The sequence below is a fragment of the Podarcis erhardii genome (genome assembly GCF_964252035.2).
Source record: "Podarcis erhardii genome assembly, chromosome: 1".
In the NCBI taxonomy this organism is placed as follows: domain Eukaryota; kingdom Metazoa; phylum Chordata; class Lepidosauria; order Squamata; family Lacertidae; genus Podarcis; species Podarcis erhardii.
The window spans coordinates 124880102-124888445 of NC_138497.1; the positions used below are offsets into that span (position 1 = coordinate 124880102).

The window sequence follows — 8344 nt, forward strand, 5'->3', positions numbered from 1 at the left end:
ATCTAAAGGAAAGTTGTGCTGGGGGAAATGGCATCTCTGTTCTTCCTTCTGAAGCAGCCCAAGTTGGGGTGGAAATAGGAGATTCTTCACTCCAACCCAGGTTCAGCCCCCTTCACTTTTCTTCCTCCTCCTGCATCAGAGCCTGCCAATCTAAACCAGATCCTGACAGTGGTGTGAGGCTCATAACTATAGCCCTGTGGAGTGTCAGAATCGAGGAAGAAAGTCTTAGGATGGGTACAGAGGTTCGTAATTGTGGATCAGCTTAGCTGAATCATTTTGAATTCCAAACTTATTTGAGGACCACATTTGAAGGATATGTTCCTTTTACCTCACTCCTACATTTTAAAACCATTCATGGTACAATTCTGTATCTGTATACTTAGAAGTCCCATTGAGCTGAACAGGACTGTAGCCTCAAGGTATCTGTTTAAATTTCTGTTTAAAAGATCTAACTTTAGACATAATAATATGTCTTTATACTTATCCATGGGTAAGTATAATTTTCAGTTATTATGGGTTCATTTACTGTTTGTTGCCGGTCATAACAAAGGCTAGTTGTGTTGGAAATTGCTTCATTGCAACTGAAAGGAAAAGAAAACTCTGAAGAGGATTCTGTTTTGGCAAGTCCTACAAAATTTCCAGTTGCTTTTCCTGCAATATCCTTGAGATCCAGGCTGTTCTTGAATGTGTTCAAAACTTATAATCAAGCTCCATTTGGGGGGTGAATATTCCTTAATGCTATCACCACTCACAATTGCTCTTTTTGATGTGATTTTATGCAGAGGTAACTCACTATCTCCTAACGTACCAGCAAATTCTGTTGGGTTTTTCATGTGGTCCCCACCCACCGGCACCTGTCATTATCTGGCCTACACTGTAATTGGTTTCACATGGCCCTTTCATTGTGAAATGATATTGCTATTAACTTTGCTACTGAGCTCATTCTGAGGAGCAGGAATAGTAGACGTGGAACGTGTGATGTTGGATTCTTCTGAGAATTCCATTTGGTACCCTGTAGTTGTTACATCAGATGTTAAGCCACATCTCTGGGACTCTCATTGCACTGCTTGATATTGATCTGTTTATAGCCACAATTCCATTTCTTACTGTAAGGACATATTTTGCAATTCTTCTCTCTGAATCTGCTCTATTTTCTGTCATTTTACATTCTCTGAACATGGGCCAAACTAAAGTGTTTTTCAAACAATTGTTGATTATATTCTGTCTTATGGAACTGAATACAACTGGTCATATATATTTTTCAGAAATCTCCATCATGTAAGAGAACACCAGTACCCCCACTACCACCAAAAAGGGGAAATATATTGTATTCGTGAAACTATCAGTTGCCATGTGATCACTGGAAGCATTGATGGTAAGCACTGCATTTTGCGTATGATTCGGTGCAATATTGTCTGAAGATTGTGTCATGTTGTTGTTGTTGTTTAGTCGTTTAGTCGTGTCCAACTCTTCGTGACCCCAGGGACCAGAGCATGCCAGGCATTCCTGTCTTCCACTGCCTGCCGCAGTTGGGTCAAATTCATGTTGGTAGCTTCGAGAACACCGTCCAACCATCTCGTCCTCTGTCGTCCCCTTCTCCTTGTGGCCTCCATCTTTCCCAACATCAGGGTCTTTTCAAGGGAGTCTTCTCTTCTCATCAGGTAGCCAAAGTACTTGAGCCTCAGCTTCAGGATCTGCCCTTCCAGTGAGCACTCAGGGCTGATTTCCTTAAGAATGGATAGGTTTGATCTTCTAGCAGTCCATGGGACTCTCAAGAGTCTCCTCCAGACCATAATTCAAAAGCATCAATTCTTCGGTGATCAGCCTTCTTAATGGTCCAGCTCTCACTTCCATACATCACTACTGGGAAAACCATAGCTTTAACTATATGGACCATAATTGGCAAGGTGATGTCTCTGCTTTTTAAGATGTTGTCTAGGTTTGTCATTGCTTTTCTCCCAGGAAGCAGGCATCTTTTAATTTTGTGACTGCTGTTACCATCTGCAGTGATCATGGAGCCCAAGAAAGTAAAATCTCTCACTGCCTCCATTTCTTCCCCTTGTATTTGCCCGGAGGTGATGGGCCCAGTGGCCATGATCTTCGGGTTTTTTGATGTTGAACTTCAGACCATATTTTGTGCTCTCCTCTTTCACCCTCATTAAAAGTTTTCTGTTAAAACAAGAAATGACTTAAATTCAGTTATACAGCTCTTCCTAACAGTCCTGCTATCGTAGTATAAGCTACAGCCTTGCCTTATATTCCTTAGCTGGGCAATATAGGTAAGGAAAATGACCCCTGGGCGGTTAAGTCCAGTTGAAGGCGACTATGGAGTGTTGAGCTCATCTCGCTTCAGGCCGTAGGAGCCAGCATTTGTCCACAGACAGCTTTCTGGGTCATGTGGCCAATATGACTAAACTGCTTCTGGAGCAACAGGACACCATGACAGAAACCAGAACACAAGGAAACACCGTTTACCTTCCCCCCGCTGCGGTACTTATTTATCTATTTGCACTGGCATGCTTTCAAACTGCTAGGTTGGCAGGAGCTGGGACAGAGCGATGGGAGCTCACCCTATCACGGAGATTCGAAATGCCAAGAGAGAGAGAGAGAGAGAGAGAGAGAGAGAGAGAGAGAGAGTGCACAGCAAAGTTTGATCCACAGAAGCCCCCTGGAGCAGCCAAAAATATGCTTTTGTTCTACTGTCACAGCAATCAATTGCATGAAGTATTTCTGCCCCGGTTATTTCCTATTATTCTGGACTCTCCTATTTAGTTCAACATATAGGTCAGCCTTTGACGCAATTTTCTTCTTTGTTTGCTAGATCAAATTTTATGTGCTTGGTAGCCCCACAGAACCATTTGTTAAACTATGTGCTTCCAATGTTGTTTTTTTGGTATGAGCTCAAAGTCTTAATTGCCTTCTTGAGCTTTTGGCTTGATTTTAATGGTGATTTCTGCTCATGGTTATATTTGAAAACAATAGGTTCAACCACTGATTGGAAATCAATGGGATGTGTGTTATTGACTCCCCACCCCACAATTTTGATTTGGTTTTAATAATATAATGTTACTGATTATATTTTATTGCATTACTTTAAAAAAAAGTATTTTATGCACCATGTTTTATTTGTAAGCCGCTTTCATAATTCATCACAGAAATGAAAAGCAGCATATACCTCTTCTAAATAAATCAATAAAGTTAATAATGAGCAACTTGAATCACATTTATTTTAATGGGTCTATTCTAAGAATGATTATGTCTGCAACCTTAAACTGACTTACCTGTGACTAACCTTCATTGAATTCAATAGGACTAACTTCTGAGTGGTCATAGTTAGGACCAGTATTTTTTTCTGGGGGGATGCAAGAAGTACACATACCCCTAAACATTTTGTGAATCTTTGTACTTTTGCCCATTTACTGTATTTATTTTCCCTGATTTGAACTACAGTGGTACCTCAGGTTAAGTACTTAATTCGTTCCGGAGGTCCGTTCTTAACCTGAAACTGTTCTTAACCTGAAGCACCACTTTAGCTAATGGGGCTTCCTGCTGCTGCCGCACTGCCAGAGCACAATTTCTGTTCTCATCCTGAAGCAAAGTGCTTAACCTGAAGCACTATTTCTGGGTTAACAGAGTCTGTAACCTGAAGTGTATGTAACCTGAAGCGTATGTAACCCGAGGTACCACTGTATAAAATGGTAGTTTTCTTGAGTCAAAATGAGAGTACCCCTAAACATTATTTTTTTAGAAAAAAAAAAGACACTGGCTTGGACTGCACTGTAAGTCTGGATCCAACCCAATATGCTCCATACCTTGGTGGAGGTTTTTAAATTGTCTCCCAAATATAATACGAAAGAAAAGTGCACCATTGTGCTGCTGAAGATTGTCTAAGAACTGCTCTGAAAGAGGATGCTCACCAGTTAAAAAATCCCGTGAAAATCCTGGGCGCTGTACTAAAGGGAAAGTGACCTTTTCCTTATGACAGCATGTTATGTAATGAATGCCACTTTTCTCACACCTTAATGTTTGCCTGATCAGTGTTGACACATACATATTAAATTGCCTATACCAAAATGTATGACGTGTTTGACACTCTAAAATGCTCTGGGCCTTTTAGCACATAAATGCATATTACATGCTTCAGCTACACTCTCGATAAATTGACACAAGGCTGTTTTCTCTCCCTTTCTCTCTCTTTCTCCCCTTTAGATGAACACACGGCTGTTCATGTGTCTCTTTGTTCTGCTCCCAATGAAGATGATGATGATAAGTAAGCATTTGTATTACAGTTTCAAATAGTCAAAGCTCTTTGCATAGTTTATCTTCTTGTGACCCTCTTAAGTCAAGTCATTCTCCCCATACTACAGATGGGGAGCTGGATGGATTGCCCCAAATCAACTAGTGAGTATTGAGCAAAGGCAGTGGCGTAGCGTGGGTTGTCAGCACCCGGGGCAAGGCAAGTAATTTGCGCCCCCTAACCCGTGGATTTGCGCCCCCTAACCTGTGGATTCGTGCCCCCTAACCCTAACCCCCAGATGTTGCGCCCGGTGCGGCCGGCCCCCCCTGCACCCCCCATGCTACGCCACTGAGCAAAGGTGAGATTAAATTGCAACCATGATTTCCTGATTCAGGGCTAATGTACACATCAAGGTGAGATCAAGGGGAGTTTTCAGCTTCAGGGGAGAGGTTTTCCTGTCCTCTGGAAATTCCTGTGGAATTTGCATTAGTGTGAAAATACTGGATTCTGCTTACAGTAAACTAGTGAAGCACCCATGTCCCTGTGAAGAAAACAGCTATGATAAGCACAGACGTACAATAAAATCATATATTATAATAGTATTGAATGCATTGGTAATGAGAATATTGGATTTTGTTGTAATACCTGGCTGGTATCTTAATTTAGATCTCAACCATTCTTAGATGTTTAATTCAAATGAACAATTTTTAAATGATTTTATATGCCAAGACCATATCCCTTTTCATTTCCCCCAAAAAGAAACAGACAGATGCTTCTTTTTTCTTTCTTTGCAACTAAGCATGTGGGGAAAATGCCGCTATGAATCAGGAGTAATATTAGGTAAAAAAATATTATAGACCTTAGAAGGATATTGAGGGGAAGAGGTTAGAAAACAAGAAAACCAGACTTTCTAAGTCTAAGCTATGGAAAACCTTTACCAGACCTTTAAAAAAGTTATTGCTTTGTTGTATATTTGTGAACTTTTAACAAAATTGGATTTATTGTTGTATACTACCTTGAAACTCATGTGAAAGGCAGTATATGTAAACAGAGGTTTTTATGATTAAGTGGTGCACAGATCCAAAAGAATAATAGAAATATATAAACTTCAGGGTGAATGAGCAGCTCATGCATTGTCATATGGAGCTCATATACAAAATGCATATGATATTTTGACCATTAACAGAAGTTTGAAATATGGTAGATATATTCTCAGGTATAGCAATCCTATTCATATTTGCTTTGAAATAAGCATCTAAAAAAGCTGAGACCTCACCTTGCCGACAAAGGTCCGTATAGTTAAAGCTATGGTTTTCCCAGTAGTGATGTATGAAAGTAAGAGCTGGACCATAAAGAAGGCTGATCGCCGAAGAATTGATGCTTTTGAATTATGGTGCTGGAGGAGACTCTTGAGAGTCCCATGGACTGCAAGAAGATCAAACTTATCCATTCTGAAGGCAATCAGCCCTTAGTGCTCACTGGAAGGGCAGATCCTGAAGCTGAGGCTCCAATACTTTGGCTACCTGATGAGAAGAGAAGACTCCCTGGAAAAGACCCTGATGTTGGGAAAGATGGAGGTCACAAGGAGAAGGGGACGACAGAGGACGAGATGGTTGGACAGTGTTCTCAAAGCTACCAGCATGAGTTTGACCAAACTGTGGGAGGCAGTGGAAGACAGGAGTGCCTGGCGTGCTCTGGTCCATGGGGTCACAAAGAGTCGGACACGACTAAACAACTAAACAACAACAACAATGGATTTTGCTTTTGGTTCTTGGTTTGGTTTGCCCAGCTAAGGGAGCAGCAGTTTCTTTTTTAAAAAAAAATAATTTTTATTCATTTTCCAAACAAATTTTATACAGTCAACAAATTATGTTGCACTCATTCTTCAATTTTTGACTTCCCTCAGTTTCTCTGTCAATCTTTCGTAAAATTTCTATTTATTAATGCATTTCTAAACATAATATTGCCTTTCCCAACTCCTTTTCCTCTTACTCTCTTTTTTGCAGTATTTCTTACTATCTCACAGAGTCTCTTCAAAACCAACAAGCGTTGTCTGTACATCACATATATTTTTCAGATATTCTGTAAATTTTCCCCAGTCCTCGATAAATTTTTGGTCTTTCTGATATCGAATCTTCCCAGTCAATTTGTCCAATTCTGCATATTCAGTCAATTTCTTTCTCCATTCTTCCACTGTTGGAATTTCTTCCTGCTTCCATCTTTGGGCCAGAAGTATCCTTGCGGCAGTCACTGCATATTGAAGCAGTTTACAGTCTCTCTTATTAATTTCATTTCCTACCATTCCTAATAGAAAGGCCTCTGGTTTTTTAACAAATGTATATTTCAACAATTTTTTTCAATTCATTGTATATCATTTCCCAGAAGTCTTTCACCCTTTTACACTAAGGGAGCAGCAGTTTCTCACTCAATCCTCCAGGCCAATCAAATAGTAAGTGGCTAATGTTGATGTCCACTGTGTCAGGAGAGACCATCATCTCCTTCTTCTGGCAAGGATGATGCTTCATGCTTTGGTATTTTCTCAGACCACACAAATGTTTTCTCTTTTGTTGAAGAATCCCTTGGAGAGAAACTGCAGGAGGCAGTAGAAGACAGGAGTGCCTGGAATGCTGTGGTCCATGGGGTCACAAAGAGTCGGACACAAGTAAACGACTAAACAACAACAAGCTTACTTGTGGAAAATGTTTTTAGGAATGCAACACAGGAAATGCTGGTTAGTCCCCCCCCCCTTTCATTTAAAGAGACCTTCTTACCTGTCAGGGAACTGCCATAGGAGCCAGAGGGAGAGAGGGGGCTCGGCTCCAGAGGGATTCCAGAGAGCGTCCCGGGATGGGGAGAAGCAGCCCATCTTCTCGGGAAGGAAATCAGCGTAGCACCAGTGGAGAAGGGGGGCAGATGGGGGAATCGGCGAGGCGGTCCCATGACTCCTCGCCGGGGACCAGCGGGGAGAGCACGGGTCCCCCGCTGCCCACACCCTCCTTGCGCAGAAGGCTTCCATGCAGGGAGAGTAGGTGGAGACTAGGCGTCAAAGAGCTTCTTTGCTGGAAGAAGTTCAAGAAATGCCCACTGACGGATTCTGCCAGCAATTGAGACAGCCATGGGCGAGTGGCTGTCCAGACAGAAAAGGTTCACTCAGACAACCCAGCCAGGTGTGGCGCCGGTTTACGCACGAGCAACCCCTAGAACCATTACATTACCCAATGTAAAGCTTGTCAGAATAGCAATCAGCACTAGAGAGGAAGCCAAGCTACATCTCTGATAGGAGGCAGGAGTATGAGATTTCCCTGTTCACACACTGCAGCCAATCGGAAGCCACGCCTTGGTTTCAGAACGTTTTGGAAGTCAAACGGACTTTCGGAATGGATTCTGTTTGGCTTCCAAGGTGCGACTGTATATCTAAGGGGTTAAAGAACATGACTTGAGCTGCAGGAGAATTCCAATGGACTGATGAGGTAAGCAGTCTAAAGGGACAGATTAATCAAAGTGAACCGAGCAGCTTAGCTGAAACTGCAGTTCAGTATTCTAAACTCTAGCTTCATCCTTTTCAGAGCAAAATATACTTCCCCTCTCAACGGTAATGAACCTTGTGCCTTGCAATGTCCCTGGGGTGTGATTATTTCTGAAAACTGCTTCCCTAGTTACATCTTGTTTCATAAATAATCATCTCTTTCATGCAAATGATAACAGTGGGAATGATGCTACATTAAATATAGTCTCGAGCAGCCTGGCTTGCAAGGGATAAACAATTTGTTGGTACTTAAACTGTGCTAAAATCACTTCCTTTGGGTTACAAGTGGGCTCCTATTTGATCACTCGAAGCAGGATACCAATGCTCAAAATAAGGGGGGGGGGGAGAGAAGAAGAAGTATGAAACAAATTGGCAATTTAACAATTTTATGAAGAGAATAGGCTCTCTTTCTCATCTTGTTTCCCTCAGTCTCTGGCAGCAATAAACATCACTTTGTGATTTAAATGTCGCAAATGCAGCTCTGTGGAAAAGGAGAGCAATGAGCTGCCTTGGCCAGAGATGGTGTTCGTACTGGCGGCTTTCATGCCTCCGATATCTCTCCAAGGGAATCTTCAAACTGA

The 8344-nt window shown here is 41.8% G+C and overlaps 1 long non-coding RNA gene across 2 annotated transcripts; it reads left to right on the plus strand.

The window, feature by feature from the left end:
* Positions 1-237: 237 nt before the first annotated feature.
* On the plus strand, positions 238-5671 carry LOC309335624. 2 transcript variants are annotated; one of them, XR_014153605.1, is made up of 4 exons: positions 238-1375; positions 4210-4270; positions 4368-4418; positions 4596-5671. It is a non-coding gene; the product is annotated as an uncharacterized lncRNA (long non-coding RNA). The 2 variants fall into 2 exon arrangements; XR_014153604.1 differs by having other exon boundaries at positions 4210-4418.
* The last annotated feature ends 2673 nt before the right edge of the window (positions 5672-8344 follow it).